Source organism: Sebastes fasciatus, chromosome 3 (genome assembly GCF_043250625.1).
Source record: "Sebastes fasciatus isolate fSebFas1 chromosome 3, fSebFas1.pri, whole genome shotgun sequence".
NCBI lineage: Eukaryota > Metazoa > Chordata > Actinopteri > Perciformes > Sebastidae > Sebastes > Sebastes fasciatus.
In genome coordinates this window covers 2459299-2479285 of record NC_133797.1, presented here as the reverse complement: position 1 = coordinate 2479285, position 19987 = coordinate 2459299, and the positions used below count along the sequence as shown (strand labels likewise).

Here is a 19987-nt window from a genome sequence, read left to right as displayed (position 1 = left end):
CCAAACTGACCTTTGAGAAAGTTGTTTTGTCTTCAAAGACTGTCCCGTTTTCACTTTAATAAAATCATGATGACCCTCTTTTATTTGGCTTTATTATGAATCAGTCTTGTCTTTTTCTCTTACGTCATGGTTTGGTAACCTGGCTCTGAAAAACAAGAATTCTCTTAACCAAATTGTCAAGTGGGCTAGTTAGCTTATATTCTCAAGTCAACCTATCAGTTCTTTACTCCTCGCAGCTGCAGCGTAAGACAAGCTCTAATCATCAGGACTGTTCCCATCCCTTACATCTCCAATTCCAGCTCCATTGCTCCGGCTGTTGGTTTGTGGCCCTTAAGTGGAGAACAAAATTAATATTTTTGTACCTGCAGCTATTGCACTACTCAATGAATGATGCACTTTACTCGAATATGGCACAATTTCCAATTTTTTTACTATTTAATACTATGATGATGTTTGTTTTAATGTATATTTTGATATCCCTTGAGCTGTGAGTGTTTGTCTTATTTTAACTCTCCTGTCTGCATGAGAAATTTACCCTTAGGTATTAATAAAGAAACCTTGACCTTGCCTTTCGGTTTGCCGTTACCCAAACAGCTGTTTATGTCTACTACTCGAATGCGCGGAACAGAAACTCTGGAGCGTGAGTTTTAACCAGAAAGTTTTGGCAGCACACCAGAAATGATAGCAGCACTGTAGCGCCCAGTAGCTCCTGATAGTCGAGCTAAACTGACAAAGATTTGTGTCAGACTGTACGCCGACACTGTTCAACTGAAGTCGGGTTTATATGTGGACACTTGAAACATTTAATTACGACGGCATCGCCCGAATGTGTCGATCAGCAGAGCGAAACAAAAGCAGACTGGACTGTGGGTTCCAGCCCTTTTTGCTCAACAGAAGGAAGCAGCTGAATTTCATCAGCTGGTTTCATTCTTTATAAAGAAGCAGTGAGACCAATCACTCCCTTGTTTCATCATTACAATGTATGCAGCCTGTCAGTGCTTGTACACTCAAATTCCAGCCAGTCATATTTCTTAGCCTTTTGGGGATGTTTCAACAGCTTAATCAAAAATCTCAATCAAGTTTGGTGATTTTGAGACTCCCATTGATTTATGGCCAAATTTGTGCTTGACTCTCTCATTTAACTTTCAAGCCATGTTACCTCAGCCTGCAACCTGTGAAGATTCAAATGGCATTACTGCATGTTGTTTTAGTCTAATTAGCTTTCCATTAAGTTGCTCAGCTAGCTCCTCCTGCTGGCTCTAACATGTAAGCACATAGAAGAACCAGAGAGTAGGGATGCTCATTTTGAAAAATGTTCTTAACCGATAACCGACCCTCGTTAACCGATTATTAACCGTTAACCGACAAGATTTGTGCCTCGCATGCAGCGGTGTACCAGCTGCAGGAGCACAACAGATATTCGTTGACGGGAGTCTCCAGTTCACCGTCCGGGAGCGTTAACTTAGCAGCTACGATGCTGCATGCAGCCACTTTCCCAGTAAAAGTCTCCACCACACATTTAGTTTAGTTTAGCAGGTTGTCAGCTGTGTGTCTGCCCGGAGTAACTTTAGCGAGTGTCCAACAGTGTGTGTGTTTGTGCTACGTTAGCAGCTCTAACATTGCCGGAGGCTTCTTGCTCGCCGCCGCACACGTAGTCTGCGTAGCTTTAGTGAGTTCCCAACAGACCGTGTGTGTGTGTTGGTGGTGAGTGTGAGGTTGTTGGTGGCGTTCTAGCTGTGATCGTAGGTGTAGCAGTGTGTGTACAGTTTATTTGTCGGTGAATAAATGCTATGAAACTACAACTCCTCCACTCCGCTCAAGCGGGCCAGAGACCGGAGCTAACTTCCTGTATCCTGCAACTCCGGCTCCGCCTCTTAAGGTGGGCTGTTAAGGTGGACCAGCTTTTCTCCTTAAAGAGATGAGCCGCTCCTCTGAGCCGCTCAGCTTTTGAGTTCATTATTAACATTTCTTTTAACCGTTTTAACCGATAGCATTAATCGGTTAAAATGCTTAATGTCGGTTAACGGTTAATTATGGACATCCCTAATAACTAGATTGCCAAGGGTATTATATAAACAATTATGCTTCAGTTCTGATGAACATGATTATAGTACCTGGCATGCCACTGAAGGCAGATTCACACTTCCTAAGGTGAAAACTAACATGTTGAAAAGTACTGTAGTGTACAGAGCCATGGTGACATGGAACACTCTGCCTGGGTATATCATTCAAGAAAATAGCAACAATCTATTTACAGTTTTTCTCGATTGTTTACACACATTTTCTGAAAGCATGCCTCATACTCTCAGAACTCTACACACAAATCAAAAAAACACACACACAATGGGCAAAACCCCTCAATTCTCCTGCAAAATTAAACTTTACATTCAAAACAATGTAATTTCTTCTCAAAATGGTATTTTGTTTTCAAATGACACACACAAACCATCATATGAATAGACATTTATAAGAACCAGTTGAACACTGATGTGCTCAATGTAAAACACTATGATGAATGGAAAACACTTCTTCTCCATTCATCATAATGACTCAGGCCTTTTTTTTGTTCAGTGTTACACTTACTACAGACAGTACATACATAAGTGTGTTGTGAAATATTTTAGAATATTGTTTTTATACTCAGAATACACAAATACACGGTAACAAATATATTTTATTTTCCCCACAAAAACAATGTACACAGTGTACATCCCAACCAACACAAAGTTGCACATACAGTGGTCTACATACAAAACAACAGAAGAATTTACTGTATACAGTTACAGTAAAAAAAACAGGAAAAAAAACTATGCTGCATCCTCTCTTCTGTTTCGGTCTGGCCACAGCACCTCATCCACATCACAAGCAATGTTTTCCCTGGCCAAGCAGCGGGGGAAATATCGCTTAGCATGTCAAATCCAGCCATGAAAAGCATCAACTGATTGCTAATTGTAACACTGTGTGACAGGTGTTTGCCCATGTGATGAGTCAGTGTGCATAGTAGGGCAATTGACTTTAGAATTTTGAATGACAGTGTGTTCCTTGTGAAAATGAGATTTTCTTCATGAAAATTGTGCCAAATGCAGAGAATTGTGTGTAGTGTTTTGAAAAAAGTGTGTTTTAGAACTGCAATTTGAGTGTAAAGCAGGAATTGTGCTTGTAGTTTAGCAGAATTGGTTCAGGGGGTTGGTGCATGAGTTACATGTTGTGGTCATTGTGTGTCAAGTACCAGTATTTGTGTGTAAACAATTGAGAAAAACTGTAAAATATTATTGAAAAAACATCTCCTAGCTGAACAGCTCTCTGTGTCTGCTGATATTTAGCTAACATCAAATCATAAAAGGTTGAATGTTGGATAGATATAAAGTCCTGTTAATATGTATGGTAAAAGAAGTTGTTGCTTGCTCTGTTTTGTTTTTGTATTCTGACATATAATATGCTATGGTCCAACCATTAATGAATCACATTTACCTCTATACTCTGTGAATAGTATTAACTTGAACTAGTATGGTTCAAGTTGTAGGGATGTCACGGTACCAGAAAACTAGTATATGATACCAATACCAGTGAATTTCCACGATTCTTGATACCAAATCCGATACCACGGTAAAAAACAAAACAAACAATAAATCCCATGTAATGTGTTCATGTGTTTATATGTATCCTCAGATTGCAAGCAGTAGTTTAAATTCACTGACATGGTGACATTTCACTGGGTATAGGCTACCAGAGGTGGGACCAAGTTATTGTTTTGCATCTCACAAGTCTCAAGTCTGTGACTCAAGTCCCTAGTCAAGTCCCAAGTCAGATCTCGAGTCCTTAACAAGACACATGCACTCTTCATCAAATGTAACGTCATTTTAACAGCAGAGTAACTGGATCCAACTGGTGCTCAGTAACATAACGTCAGTTCTTCATGGTTTTCTCCTGAAACTTGATTGGATGCTGTTGGATTGGTTCATATAAAGTGGATCTGGGGAGTTATGTGTAAGATAATCAAATGCAAGTCCCAATAATATTCACCGGAAATAAAGAGTCCAGAGTTCAATAAAAAAACACCACTTCTCAGAGATTTAGCAATAAGCAACAAAAGATAGAAATTCAGTTTGTTCAGTTCAGTTCAGTTTTTTTCCCCACGAGTGAATCCTCTTCTCGAACATAGAGGATCTCTGTCTCGTCTTGAGTATTGTTGTGTTTTGTTGCTGTCGCTTTTGTTGTTGTGGTCATTATTGGTAAAGATTGTAATGTGATTTTGTACTGAAATTTAGCCTAAGAGTTTACAGTGCTTTGAGTGGACTCCAGGAAGAATAGCTGTGCTTCAGCCACAGCTAATGGAGATCCCAATAAAAGATAAAGATAAACGCTGGGATGAAGCGCTCCCCAGGGCCCAGGGGGCACTTTTCTGCCAGAAAAAGACTAATAATAGTAATATTGGCTCCACAGCTAAAGCAGGGCTCTCAACTTACTTTTTTCATCATCCTCCCGGAACCGTCCCGAAATGAATGTGAATCCCAAATTTAAAATCTTTGTTTTTCTACATTATCATTGGATAATCATTCAAAGTGATCTTCAACATAAATCGAACATTAAAGAAGTTTATTTTGTTCATAAATTTATAATTATAATTTTGCATGTTTTTTTATTTTTTTATTTTGATGTTAAAAATGCAGCTGAGCTAAAATATTTGTATGTATAAAAAGTAGCATTTGGTCAAAAAACAAGATTTTGCATATGGGCCCCCAAAAAGCTAGAACCGGCCCTGCTAGCTGGTGCTCTTAAAGTGGCACTAGGCACTATGTTTTTGGCATCATTGGGCAAAAATTCCATAATAACCTTTCAGCATATTGTAATTCAAGTGTTCTGAGAGAAAACTAGACTTCTGCTCCTCCTCATGGCTCTGTTTTCAGGCTTTACAAAAGCTAGCCTGTGACGGGAGACTTTGACCAATCACAGGTCAGTTCATTGAGAGAGCGTTCCTATTGGCTGTGCTCCGGTCATGTGACCGTAACTTGGCATTCCTTCACCAGATATCACAATGGCGGCGGCGTCACAAACTTTCTCATTTTACAGCTAAACAGTACACTACAAGATGATTCTGAGTACATCTGAGGAGAGAAATAGACATTAACGTAACATAATATTGATTCATATTTGATCAGCGCTGCCTAGTTTGACCATTTGGTTGGAGTTTGTGAGTTAACTCATCACTAATAGAGGTGTGTATTGTTACCTGTCAGACAATTCTATACAAACTTAGATATACAGTCCATGATCCAATACAAAAAAAGTATACATTTGTAACGATGATACCCCTACAGGGCAGCATTTCTCAACAGGGGCGGTTCAGAGGACATTGATGGCACTGGAAGCAATAGTTTTGTAAAGGGGGGCGGGGTGGGGCGTTTGAACTTTACACCAAAGATTCATGGCAAGAAGAGTTGAAACTTGCAACTAATTGCAAAAGAATGTGGTCTGCAACATTAGAAAACCTGCCAGTTTACACCGATGCAACTAGATGAGACGGTGTATCATTTCCACAGCAACGACTCTTTACTTCAGTGTTTCTGTCAGCTTCCTGTAGCGCTGCTCCATATGCTGCCTTCACTGGAACAGGACGTCAGAGTATCATCTCTATAAACTTTCACCAACATGGCGTTAACTGTGTCAAGTCAAGAAAATGGACGCTCTCTTCCTTGGTATTACCCGTGGAGGAAATTAAGAGTTTCTTCCTCTTGAAAGCATTAATTTCTCCCGAGGATACACGGTGAACGCCATGTTATAAATTTACAAGAGGGATATTCCGCTGTCGGACTTCCAGTGAAAGCAACTTAGCGTCTAGCAACCAGCCACACACATACTTGCCAACGCTCCCGTTTGTCTTGGGATATTCCCGTTTTTCATTGCCCTCTCCCGGTTTCCTCAATTCAGAGGTCAGTGGTTGCGTTGTCACGTTGTGTCTGAAAGGACCTTCAGTGAGCGACAGAAGCCCATTCCCTGTGCTCATCCTCAGCTGGTCTTCTGACCACCCCCACCTCACGCCTCAGCACCCATGGGTGCTAGGGCATTCAGCTGCACTGCTCCCAGGCTCTGGAACTCCCTCCCTCCACTCATCCGACAGTCTGACACTAATAAAACATACAAATCCCACCTCAAAACTCACCTGTTCAAACTGCCCTATTCACTGTAGTGTCCATCAGTCTGTGTCCTTCCCTCAACTCTTTTATTCCCTCTCATACATCTCTGCCTAAATGTCTCTTGTTACTTTCGCTCTGCTGGTGTTTTTGCCGTGTTTGGCTATTTTTATCTGTTCCAGTGTTATTTAATCTTTGTAAGGTGTCCTTGGTTGTCCTGAAAGGCCCCACCAAATAAAATATATTATTATTATTAATAATATTAGGAGAGAGAAATGGAGAGAACGTAGAGAAAGAAATACTCAAGCAGGAGCAAAGATAAATAAAAACTGATGAATATTAGTTCATATCAGAGATTCACACGCCAAGTTCACACCAGAGGGGCAAATTATTCAGTCTTCTTTCCTGGGAGTTAAAGGTCAAATTAAAAGTTAACATAAATGCTGTTGCAGTGTAATTATTATTTTTGTTATTTTCACTCTTTTAAAGGGACTCTATGTAAGAATCAGAAACAGACACCTGTGGCCGTTAAGTCAACTAAAGTCAGCGTCCTGTTGCTCGCGCTTGTGCTCGCTCTACATAGACATGAACGAGCATCGCTCAAAACAGTGAGGAGACACACGTCAGCTAAAACCACAATATCACTCTATATTTCAGCTGCTTGATTGGATGCTGTTGGATTGGTTCAAACAAAGTGGATCTGGGGAGTTAAGTGTAAGATAATCAAATGCAAGTCCCAATAACATTCACCGGAAATAGAGGAGAGCAGAGGACAGAAGCAGCCGCATCTGGCGCTTGGTGGCTGTTCATTTCGGACCCTGCAGGCATCGTACATCGTATTCAGTACTGCAGAAAACGATTACCGTCACGTTTTTAGAATTTTGGCATCGACTTGGTACCGAAGTATCGGTTCTTGTGACATCTCTACATGGGACACCGACCCGCAATGATTTATACCAGTAAGAAGTTATAAACAGTCCCTTTAAAGTCACCAGAAAGCAGGAAACAAAGTCTCTGAAACTCCAATTTTTATGGGGAGAACCCCAGACCCCCCGCTTTGGTTTTGAAATCCTCCCTTTTTTAAAGGCCATGTAAGGAAATTCAGATATTTGTTTCTTAACATATTTTAAATGTTGGAAAATAATGACTGAAAAGATGTGCAAAGACTGAACATTGTAGTTCTTAGACCGTTAAACTGTTTTTCGGCAGTTTTGTGTTCAGGATTTTTTAGGCGGGGCTGAAATCATGGCTCGATGACGCAGTGGAGCCATCCTTAACAGAACTCCACCCATCTTTAGATAATAATAGAAACCCAGAGAGCCACAAAGGTTATCTTGGCTAGCTCAGTCGGTAGAGCATGAGACTCATACTCAAAGTAATAGGTTTGAGCCCCACGATGGGCGTTGGCATGTATATTTCTGTTTTTGTATTGTATTTTTATGATTGTAATCCATCCCATGTCGTATGTATATTTATTCTTCACCCCTCTTGTAGACAATTATCCTACATTTTATTTGATGGGGGGCTGTAAGGGACCTGGATAATGGATAGGGGGACGCTAGCCCAAAAAAAGGTTGAGAACCACTTCCCTAGGGGAATGAATTTTTCACTAAAATGCTGATGACTGGGTATTGTTTATCTCAGTTCCTCGGTTAGTGACATGTGGTATCTCTCCTTCACACACAGCAGGTGAAGGAGCCTGTCATTGAAAGACCTATTTAAGAACGCACGGGGGGAGCAGCGCCTTTTGTAGTCCGTCTTCAGAACATTGCAGTTTCACCACGGCAGACTCACGTCACTAACATCCGCCGCTGTCGCATCATAATGACGGAGTCTAGTTAAAGAGCAGTCGGATTCTCTGAACAACGCGGTTGTCTTTTCTTAAGTCCTTCTGAATTGTTCTTCTCATCTTTGTTGTTCACCATACATCTGGCGAGCTAGCCAGATGTATGGTGGACTGAGACAGCTGGAAGCTCCGCTTGAAAGCCTGTCTGAGGACTCTCTCTCTCTCTCTCTCTCTCTATCTATCCCCCAGCCGGTCTCGGCAGATGGCCGCCCGCCCTGCGCCCGGTTCTACTCCAGGTTTCTTCCCAGTAATCGGGGAGTTTTTCCTGGCCACAGTGCGCTTGGTGGATCTTGTTGGGTCTCTAAACTATGGTGTACGGTCTAAGACCTGCTCTATATATAAAGCGTCTTGAGATAACTTCTGTTGTGATTTGACGCTATACAAAAATAAATTGAATTGAATTGAATTGAATCTTTCCTTGACCTCATGACGTTTTCCATCGAGGTCAAGGAAAAGTTGTTAGGAAAAGACGTTAGGACGTCATTTTCTTTGACTTTTCGAACGCAGCACCGATTTGGGGGTTTGAAAATATGGTCACCCTAGGTTTTACTTCCTGCCTTTGTTTCTTTCCCACCTTTTGTGATTGTCTGCCCCGCCCTGATTTGTTTCACCTGTGTTCAATCGCCCTGCTGTTCTGGTGTATTTAGTCTGTGTGTTTCCCATGTTTCTTTGTCAGTTCGTCGTCACTCCTGGTGTGATGTGTTTTCCCCTTGAGAGAGTTTTTTTCCAGTGTTTTTTGTTCCTTTTGAATTTACTTTGTGGATTAGCTTTTAGTTCCTACCTGCCTGGATCAGCAATATTTCTGGCTCTCTGTAAGTTTGATTTTATTATTTTTATTTAATTCATTGAACTTTGCCTGCTGCCATCTCATCATTGCCGCGTTTGGGTCCAACCTGTTTTCCCGCAATAACCTGACATGTTCCACATTCATGGATGTATTTATGCCACTGTTGCACAAAGGGATGAGTTATTATTTTAGATTTTTCGAATAGTCGTTATTTATAAAAAAAAAAAAAAAACGTTTATGCGATTATTCGTCTCATCTTAAAAAATATATATCCGTTGCAGACGCTGCCTGGTAGTAACGTTACTACCAATAAAACGTGTGTGGCACGTTCAATTCGGCTCTTTTCTGTTAGCGCAGTGGTGTGTGTGTTTGTGTGTGTGTGTGTGTGTGTGTGTGTGTGTGTGTGTGTGTGCGCACTGCTCCACAAACCCCCGTGCTCCCTCCGAAGGAGGAAGGAGAGTTGGGTACGACCAGGTTTAGGCTGCCGTGCCACACTTAATTTAAGGTTCCGAATGGCTGGCCAGGCCCGTTGGCACCGGACCACCCACCCCAGGAAGTCCCCATGCTTCGCCACGAGCGCACCCCGACGTCGTGTTCGCATGCAAGCGGCGCAGCACTCCTAGTAGTTTCAGCAGGTAGATCAGCTTAATCTGAATCTTAAAAAAAATCTTCACCCTCAGTTTTACAAAAGCTGTTTTCAGTAACCTAAAATGCTGTTTGGGTGTGGATGAAAGGCCAAAACACATAGAAAAACCTACGTCTACAAAAATACAAGCGGACAAGGCCTGAGACATTTATAGTGACGTATCAGTGAGAGCATACCATCATGTGTTCACAGGGGGACTCTGTTTACGAATAATATATATATAGTATATATATATACTATATATAGTATATATATATAGTATATATATATATACTATATATATATGTGTGTGTGAAAAGACTGTTTTTAAAAAATATATATATATAGATATATATCTATATATATATATTTTTTTAAAACAGTCTTTTTCAAAATGCGTTCCAGAGGAAGAAAAAAAAAATCAATATCAATTTAGAAGATTCTACCTCAGCTCAGCTGAGCCAATTGTGGTGGAGTTGGCAGAATGAGGTCATATTTCCACACACGATCTTTGGCCCCGAGTAGGATGCTGAGGCCATATAAGGCGAGTATGGCTGCTTGCAGTGAGGCAGAACTATTAGCTTCCATGACTGACAAGTCTTAACATGCTCGCTGAGCTTCTGTCATCAGGAACAAGGCCACTATTATTAATCGGCCATTAACTTAGTCAGGACGTCACATGGACTACTTCTTTCATGGCCTGCAGTCAATCTTTTTATAGAGTTAGGGACTGTAGAAAAACTATTAGGGTGAGGGTGTTTAAGTTATTACAATCAATTAATCACTAAAAGTGCATAGCTCTGTATTTCAACCATAATATGTTAATAGTAGAATCATTTTCACATATCCACTGAATCGCATATTAGAAATGGAATTAGAGATTGTTAAAATTGTGGCAAATAAAATTTTGACCTGTGCTCATGTACTCGTACTCACAAAACGACTCCGATACAACGGCACCGATACCACTTTACGGTGGTGCGCCCAACCCTGCTGTTGGTGTCGGTGCATCCCTAAATAAGACTTTCTTTGTTGTGTAAAACAGCGCCCACCCTGAAGTTGTGTTTGTGAAGAGAATGTCACTTTCGCCCCCAGACAGCGTTTCCTTTCCGTCCATTTCATGTTAATGACAAAACACGGTGGTGTCTGGTGAGGAGAGGGGTGAACATCTGGTAGAATTAAAATAGCACTTTAATACTTGCTCTTTGGTGGATTATGAGTTTGCAGAATTACGGGAGATGCTTGGACAGATTCAGAAAAGATGGTGAATCTAATTTTATCACTACATTTGATCGGTAATTAGAGCTGCGTTGTTATTTCATCCATCTCACGACGTGTCCACACTGGGAACGTCAGAAGCGTGTGGCGGCTGCGGAACCTGTTGTTTTTTATTTCGGCGTCCGTGTTAACAGGTTAGAGCAGCCACACTGCGCGCGAGACGCGCAACAGTATCCATTTTCCACGACCAAACAGGCACACACACTCAAAGTACACTAGTAATAACAGAATACACTAATGGCAGGCTTATATGGCTCCAACAATCACTATCCAGCATCCAAATGACTTGGCTGGAGAGGCGCGGCTTTCACAGTAATGTCACATCTCATGGTTCTGAGTACACTCATGGGTTTTGTGAATGTTAAGTAGGTCGATTTTACATTTTGAATAACTTCACGCTTCTTGCTCCAGATGACCTGATATAGGTGAGGGTGCGTCTCAGGCTCCTCTTCATTAAACCTGAGAGGCACAAGTGCATAGGAGCTTCACCAGAAAAGTTATGATTTTTTTAAAGGTCCAATTTCGCAGTTCACCCCCTTCCAAAGGTCGTACAAACTCGCAGATGGTACCAATCGATCGGGCGTACCCAAATATGTTTAGACGGAACCACCTTACAAGTCTGTACGACCTTCACCAAAAAAGTTATTCAATAATATCTCCTCAGATTTTTGGAGATGTGGTCGTTTGACCCCTTCCGAAGGTCTGTGATAGAGATTCAAGGTCTCACCTATTCTAACGCGAGCCGCGCCGTTCACAGCAACAACAGTGAAAGTGATCGTTTGACTGTATATTGACATCATATCAGCTACATTACTACAGTTTCGATGTCTATCTGTAGAAAATGTCACAGACATGAAAAAAGTAAGGATTTATTTTTAAATCAACACTTTCTGCTTTCATTTCAAAATAAAAGCCACCAAGTGTTTTTTTTCTGTGGGCAGACTTCCTTCATTTGTTAACACAAGGCTTTTATTCTGAAATATTTGATATTTATTGGTGAACATTTGACTACTCTCTTTCCCTGCTTCAACACACATCCCCCTCAGTCACTGCTCAGGTAGAAAAAGAAAAGCGTGCCGTGTCTCATCACAATCTTATCAACTACGCAGGGGGCGGGTTTAACCCTTTGATGGACATAGGTAGGTTTTCAGAGTCAAGTCCTCCAACCATAGATTCACCTCACCACAGTTTTAAAATATTATTTCACCTATCCTTCCTGATTGTTTATTTGAATTATTATTTGTCATATTAGTCACCTATTTTTATATATTCCGGTAGTTGGGGGTTACACATGCCCACCACATACACTGATGCTCAGATTGGTACATTTGAAGCTATTTAAATAAGCGGCAAAGTATAATGCAATCAACCATAGAGCACCCACACAGTCCATTTTGAATCAGTCATTTTATAATCCACTTCAGGATATAGAGCAGAGCCACAGCTCAGATATTCAGCTCTCTCTGTACAGTTTACAGTCTGTGTTGCCTTGTCCATACACCAGCTCGTCCAAATGTTTCCTTCTCCATGCAGATTGTAGTATACAGTTTATTAGCAACGTAAACTGTAATTGATTATCCATTTCTAACTTGATACAGAATTTGTATAAAACATGTGATATAGGGTAGCACTAGGGCTGTCAAAGTTAACACGATAATAATGAGTGAACGCAAATTTGTTTTAACGCCATTCATTTCTTTAACGCAATTTGCAATTTTTAGGTTGTAGCAGGCTCAGTTTTAAAGCTAGAGTGAAGATACTGGTATCCATCGGTACCAACCATGTCATACTAGCGGGAAGTAGGTTAAATAACGCTCCAAACTTGCGCTACATTTTGGTGAGGAAAAACTGGCATGGCCATTTTCAAATGGGTCCGTTGACCTCTGACCTCCAGATATGTGAATGAAAATGGGTTCTATGGGTACCGACGAGTCTCCCCTTTACAGATATGCCCACTTTATAATAATCACATGCAGTTTGGGGCAAGTCATAGTCAAGTCAGCACACTGACACACTGACAGCTGTTGTTGCCTGTTGGGCTGCAGTTTGCCATGTTATGATTTGAGCATATTGTTTTATGCTAAATGCAGTACCTGTGAGGGTTTCTGGATGATATCTGTCATTGTTTTGTGTTGTTGATTGATTTACAATATAAATATATACATACATTTGCATAAAGCAAACATATTTGCCCACTCCCATGTTGATAAGAGGATTAAATACCTGACAAATCTCCCTTTAAGACAAATTTTGAACTATGGACAATCATGCAATTAATTGCGATTAAATATTTGAATAAATTGACAGCCCTAGGTAGCACATAGGCATTTCACTTGATTAATTGTCATACATCACATCGCGAGAATTTGTGTTCTTACAGGATGTTGGCGGTTGCCTAGCGAGTCGCTAGCGAGTCGCTAGGCAACTGTATCAGTGAAAAGAATAATATAATAATATTTAGCGCATCTAAACAAGATCTACAGAGCAAGTTAGAAATCTTCCTGTGGCGGCTGGTGACTCACAAAAATGGGGAGAACGGGAGGAAAACCAACCCACAGCGTCATGTTATTTTACACAAGTTGGCTACTTATCTCTACTTTCTGTTTTTTATTAAACAAAGGAACAAATATTCAGTAAACAAGGGGCAGTATATAGAACAACAACAAAAGAGCCAGGGGTATATCACACTAGACAAAAATATCATAAAACGTACAGATATTTAGTGTCTTGAAGCCTTTTGTTAGTCGAATTAGAAATTAGTTTCACTTGGAAGATTTCATTAACCAATACTACTACCGGTTCGCAATGGAGGAAAAAAACAACAACCCAGACCACCAGACTCCAAACCCGAGGAAAAAAAGGACTCATCCACAATATACCAACATACAGGTCAGTGTTCTTGAATCCATCAATAAAAAACTGGACGTTCTTAGCATGCTTCACCAGACCTGAGTCCAAGTCTCGAATTCACTCACAACCAGATAGGCGATCTCCAGAGAGACAACACAGACTGTGTTTACATGGACATGAATAACCCGTTTATGAGGCGTATCCCGGTTATGATCATATTCAGGATATGGTGTCTACATAAGCACAGAGAAATCGCCCATATACATGATAAATAGTAGTAACCCAGTTCCTGATTACTGCATTCTATTTGCGCAGGCGCTGTGATGTTTTACGCACAGCCGTTCACCGTGCTGCTCTTCATCGGAAGTGGAAAAACGAAACTAATAGGAAACACTTCTAATCAGGCATAAATCTCAGCATTGTGTGACTTATTGTCTAAACAAATGTAACTTTGCAACCTCCGATAAAGTGCAGCTCACAGCCGCTTCCCTCAGCTTTTCAGGGGGGCATCAGTCCCAAAAAGGGATGTTCATAATTAACCATTTAACTGTTAATCGACATTAAGCATTTTAACCGCTTAACGCTATCGGTTAAAACGGTTAAAAGAAATATTTATAATTAATTAAAAAGCTGAGCGGCTCAGAGGAGCGGCTCGTCACTTTAAGGAGAAAAGCTGGTCCACCTTAACAGCCCACCTTAAGAGGCGGAGCGAGAGATGCAGGATACAGGAAGTCGGCTCCGGTCTCTGGCTCGCTTGAGCGGAGCGGAGGAGTTGTAGTTTCGTAGCATTTATTCACCGACAAATAAAGTGTACACACACTGCTACACTTACGTTCACAACTAGAACGCCACCAACAACCTCACACTCACCACCAACACACACACACGGACACTCGTTAAAGTTAGGTCACGCTGACAGACTGTATGTGTGTGGCGGCAGCGGCGAGCAAGAAGCCTCCGGCAATTCTAGAGCTGCTAACGTAGCACAAATACACACACTGTTTATCGGACAATCGCTATCGTTAATCCGGGCAGACAAAGTATTGTTCCTCCGGGCAGACACACAGCTGACAACCTGCTAAACTAAACTAAATGTGTGGTGGAGACTTTTACTGGGAAAGTGGCTGCATGTCCGCGACACTACACGCAGCATCGTAGCTGCTAAGTTAACGCTCCGAGGTGGTGAACTGGGTTCTCAGTTGTCTGTTGTGCTCAGACACTTCAGCTGGTACGAGGCATAAATCTTGTCGGGTAACAGTTAATAATCGGTTAACGAGGTTCGGTTATCGGTTAAGAAATATTTTCAAAATAAGCATCTAGTCCCAAACAAAGCAAAGCCGTCTCTAAGCGGAGGCAGAGACGGTGTAGGCTACAGAGCTGCCGGTCTCGTAATATTCTAATATTGCCAGCCTGTCACTGTCACTACTCCTATGTAGGACATGGAGGAGCAGTGGATGAAGATACCAATACCGAAAGTCAAAACATTGTTTCTTCATCGTTCTAGAAGTTTGGGGCAAGTCATAGTCAAGTCAGCACACTGACACACTGACAGCTATTGTTGCCTGTTGGGCTGCAGTTTGCAATGTTATGATTTGCGCATATTTTTATGCAAAATCCTAGGGCTGACCCTATTTCTTCAAAGCTTTGATTGTTGCCATGGTAATCGACATCCAAATTAGTATTCGACTGCTTCGTTTTTCTTTTTTTCGAAAATTATTATTATCAATCCAACCATTATCTGTAACCGCTTATTCTATTCAGGGTCGCGGGGAGGCTGGAGCCGATCCCAGGTGACGTTGGGTGAAGGCGGGGTACACCCTGGACTGGACAGGTCTCCAGACTATCACAGGGCTGACACATAGAGACAGACAACCATTCACACTCACATTCACACCTACGGGACATTTAGAGTCAACAATGAACCTAACCTGCATGTCTTTGGACTGTGGGAGGAAACCGGAGAACCCAGAGAGAACCCACGCTAACACGGGGAGAACATACAAACTCCACACAGAAGGGCCTCAAGCCGGAGTTGAAACTGCTACCCTCTTGCAGTGAGGCGACATTGCTAACCCTGCAACCACCGTGCAACCCTATTATTAATAATAATTATAATCATTATTATTATACATGTACGTAATAATAGTGTTTACATCCTGAAATAGACCATAATAATAGACCCAAGCATTGGGGAATTATGCATTTTTATGATTTTTAAACTAAATAGTCTAAGGAATAACTCAGTGCCTATAGGGGTGTAACGATTCATCTAAAATACCGATATATCGATTTATATTCCTACGATACAACTACATCGATAGGTACTCGGCTAGTTGTCCTTCATGGGAGACATATATCGATATGAAATCGATCTGAAATGCAAAGAATCGATTGTATCGATACTCAGGATTTGCACCTTGTATTTAAGGACGACAAACGTTATATGAAAGTGTTTTTTAGCACTTCTATTAGTAAAGAAATGTTTAACGTTCCTCCCGTTCACTCTTCCTGTGTATGACGTCATCGAAATGCGCCAGCGGCGCCAATCTCAGACAGACGACAACAAAACGAAGCATGGCTGACGGCGGAGAACAACCAGACGAAAAAGTGATTTTCAAGCCGCATTTGAGGTCCAGCGTGTGGAAACATTTTGGCTTTTGCAAAAAGGGAGATGTCCTCGATAAATCACTTGCTGTTTGCAGAATATGCACAGGCCAGATAAAATACAACGGCAACACGACCAATCTCTCCATGCACCTAATGAGACGCCATGGCATTGCTAACGCCGAACACCGTCATAACTCTGGCGGCGTTCCCGCAGCAGCGGCGGCTCCAGCTAGCTCTGCTAAAGCCTCGAGCCTCCCCAAAATCTTTGGTAACAAGTTAGGCCAAAACCCCCCTCGGGCTAAAGTCATCACGGCATCCATTGCCAGGTTTATCTGTAAAGATATGCGACCATACAGTGTGGTTGAAAATACTGGGTTCCGTGAAATGATTCAAACCTTGGAGCCACGGTACCACATACCTAGCCGTCGACACTTCTCAGAACAATGCATTCCTGCATTGTACGAAAAGGTGAAGAATGATGTGAAGCTGTCTCTTTCCCAAGCTGAACGAGTGGCGATCACGACGGATGGCTGGACGTCATGCTCAAATCAGGGGTATGTGACAATAACCTCTCATCACATTGATCCGGAATGGACTATGAAAAGTACTGTTTTGCAAACCAGAATTTTGAGTGAAGCACATACTGGTAAAATTGTTGGCGCTTTACTGCGTGAAGCCTGCACAGAATGGAAAATCTCCGACAAGAATCCTGCCCTCGTCACGGATAACGCCAGGAACATGATAGTGGCCGGTGTAGAAGCCCAGTTCAGTCCGCACATACGCTCAACCTAGCATCACAGAAGGGTATGGGGGTGAACAATGCTTCCAGGTTGTTCGGAAGAGTGCGAAGAATTGTAGGATATTTTCACCGCAGCTCGATGGTATGTCACATCCTACAGGAAAAACAAAACCTGTTGGACTTACCAAAACACAAACTGATCCAAGAAGTTATCACCAGGTGGAATAGTTCATATGATATGCTTGAACGTTATTTGGAACAACAGCCCACTGTAGTGGCAACTCTGATGTCAAAGGATCTGCGAAAGGGGGCCACGGATGTAAACACGCTGAGTGGGAGTGATATCGCCAACATGGAGGACATCGTTAACTTGATGGGTCCTGTCAAAATGGCAACCACTGTGATGTGCGAAGAAGACCAGCCAACTGTCTCAGTCATTGCTCCTCTTCAAGCTAAACTGCTGAAACACCTCCAGCCATGCGAAGACGACTCGCCCCTGGTTGCAGAGATTAAGAAGGTGATGGCCGATGACCTCTCCTCACGCTACAGAGGCACCCAAGATGCTCTGAACATAGGTAATTAATTTTGACTCTGTATTCAAATCAATGTTTGTTAATATTTTAGGTTATTACACTGTATTAACTTACAAAATAACATACATTTAAGTATTCAAAGGCTTCATTGTCATATGCAAAAGTAATTTATCAGTGTAATGAAATTCTTAGTTCACTGTGGCTTTACCTTATTAGTGTGCCAAATACATTTTTAAATATACTTAAGTTTAATAAGTAATCATTTCTTGATGATTTGGTATATGAAGAGGTGGTCATCACTTTCAATGTCATGTCAACTTCATTTCTTGTTCTTTAAACAGCATCAGTCTTGGATCTGTGGTTTAAAGAACTGCCCTACCTGGAAAAAGAGGAGAGAGAATGTGTCTACGCAAAACTTGCTCTGGAGGCAGCAGAGGTAACACTCCTCTCATCTGTCCTCTCTCAACTCTCATCTGTCCTTTCTCCTCTCTCCTCTCAATTTGTGTGTGCAGTGTTACATGGCAGAAATTTAACTGTACACACATTGTTATATCATAGATACCAGGGGGAATTCAGGAGGAAGAAGAGGGAAGCTTAAGCTCAGAGCCGTCAGGATTCCAGGAAGAGACCACAGGTGTACTATGTGATGTTAACAAAAGGTGGTTGTTTTGTATTAATAAGAACTGAGAAACATGACAATATTTTGAAATAGATTTCTGATTTAATTGCAGCTCCAAATGAGTCACCTCCTTCTAAGAAGAAAGCCTTAGATGCACTGTTTGGCAATTCCTTCACCCAAAGAGAAAGAAAATCCACCAACGAGTCAGCCGGAGAAGAAGCGATAAGGTACCGAGCAAAAGGTTCGTTGCTTTTGACCGAAAACGCCATGAAGTGGTGGAAATCACACGAAAAGGAGCTACCACTACTTTCAACCCTAGCCAAACAGTACCTGTGCATCCCAGGCACCAGGGTGCCAGCAGAGCGAGTTTTTAGTACTGCTGGTGATATAGTGAACGCACAGAGAAGCGTTCTGCGGTCAGATCATGTGGACCAGTTGATATTTTTGAAAAAAAATCTGTAGAGTGATTGAAGAGAAGTTGGTTGCACTTAAGTAAATGCAAGTATAATTGCACTACCTTTTTGTTTTGAAAATGAGAACAATAGCAGCAGGTTCAACCACTGTTCTTTTAACCTGAATAGAAGTTGGGTGCACTTTATTTTTTTGCTAAATATTATTGCTCTTTTATTTTGAAAATGAGAGCAGAAGTAGCAGGTTAAACTACTGTTCAGCCAACCTGAAGAGATGTTGGTTGCACTTTATTTGTTGTTAAATATTATTGCTCTACCTCTTATATTGAAAATGAGAACAGAAGCAGCTGTTCAACCACTGTTCATTTAACTTGAATAGAATTTTTTTTTTTTTTTTTTTTTGTTAAATATTGAACTGCCTTGTATCTTGAGTACTGAATCAGCAGGTCCTGAAGTTGCACTTTTTATTTTCCAATAAAAGCTGTATGTATTTGCCATTAATCGTTGTGTTTACTTGTTTATATCTATAATTAATTTATCCCTGATTCCCTTACAAGAAAGACTTTGAGGAATCCTGACCTGCTCTGTCCAGTATCACATATTTATTTCACAGTCACACTGACTGACTTTTTGGCAAAAAAAGTTACTGTATCGATTTTAAATCATTGAATCGTATCGTATCGTATCGTATCGCTCTAGATGAGCCAATATCATCCTTGAATCGTATCGGAACCATAGAAATTGTATCGTATCGTTGTAAAAAATTTATCATTACACCCCTAAGTGCCTAGGTTGTGTTCTTAACTTTAGCAAGTGTTGGTGTTTGCGGTCCAGAGACAGAGAGAGAGAGAGCGTGTGTGTGTGACGGAGTGACGGTGAGAGGAAGTCAGCTGTAACTAGCTGTGACTGTAGCAGTGTGTGTACAGTTCAGGCTGTCGGTGAATAAATGCTACAACTCCTCAGGACAAAAGCCAGGTTCCTGTGTCTTGTAGGATTTTTTCATACATGACTCAGCGCGTCAGCCCAGCACGGCAGGGATTTACGTCTCCATTACAACAGTTACACGCTATTTAAAGAAGCGGCTGTAAAACGGTGAAACACATTAAATGTCCAATATTCTTCACAATAAAAGTCCCCCGTTATTTTGTCATTTAAAAGCTTTTATTATGAAGCAGCAAATCGGGAAATGTTCGGTTTTCATCAGCAGCATCAGCTCTCTCCCTCTCTCTCTCCCTATCTCTTTCCCTCTCTCTCCCTTTCTCTCTCTCTCTCTCTCCCCCCTTCTCTCTCTCTCTCCCTTTCTCTCTCCCTCACACTCTCACCTGCACACACACATGTATTATATTTACATTTAAATATACATGTATATAAATATATATACAAAACAAATCTCACTGTGGGCAATAGGGGTGTAACGATTAATCTACTACATCGATGTATCGATTTATATTCCTACAATCCAACTACATCGATAGGTACTCGGCAAGTTGTCCTTCAGAGGGGATGTAAGAATTGTATCAATACTAAGAATTTGCAACTTGTATTTATGCACCACTAATGTT

The 19987-nt window shown here is 41.3% G+C and overlaps 1 protein-coding gene across 6 annotated transcripts in view; it reads right to left on the bottom strand.

Annotated features, from left to right (window-relative positions):
- The window catches only part of LOC141765114 (glutamate receptor 2-like), a 129427-nt gene that overhangs the window by 90306 nt on the left and 19134 nt on the right, over positions 1 to 19987 (bottom strand). The window lies entirely within an intron of this gene.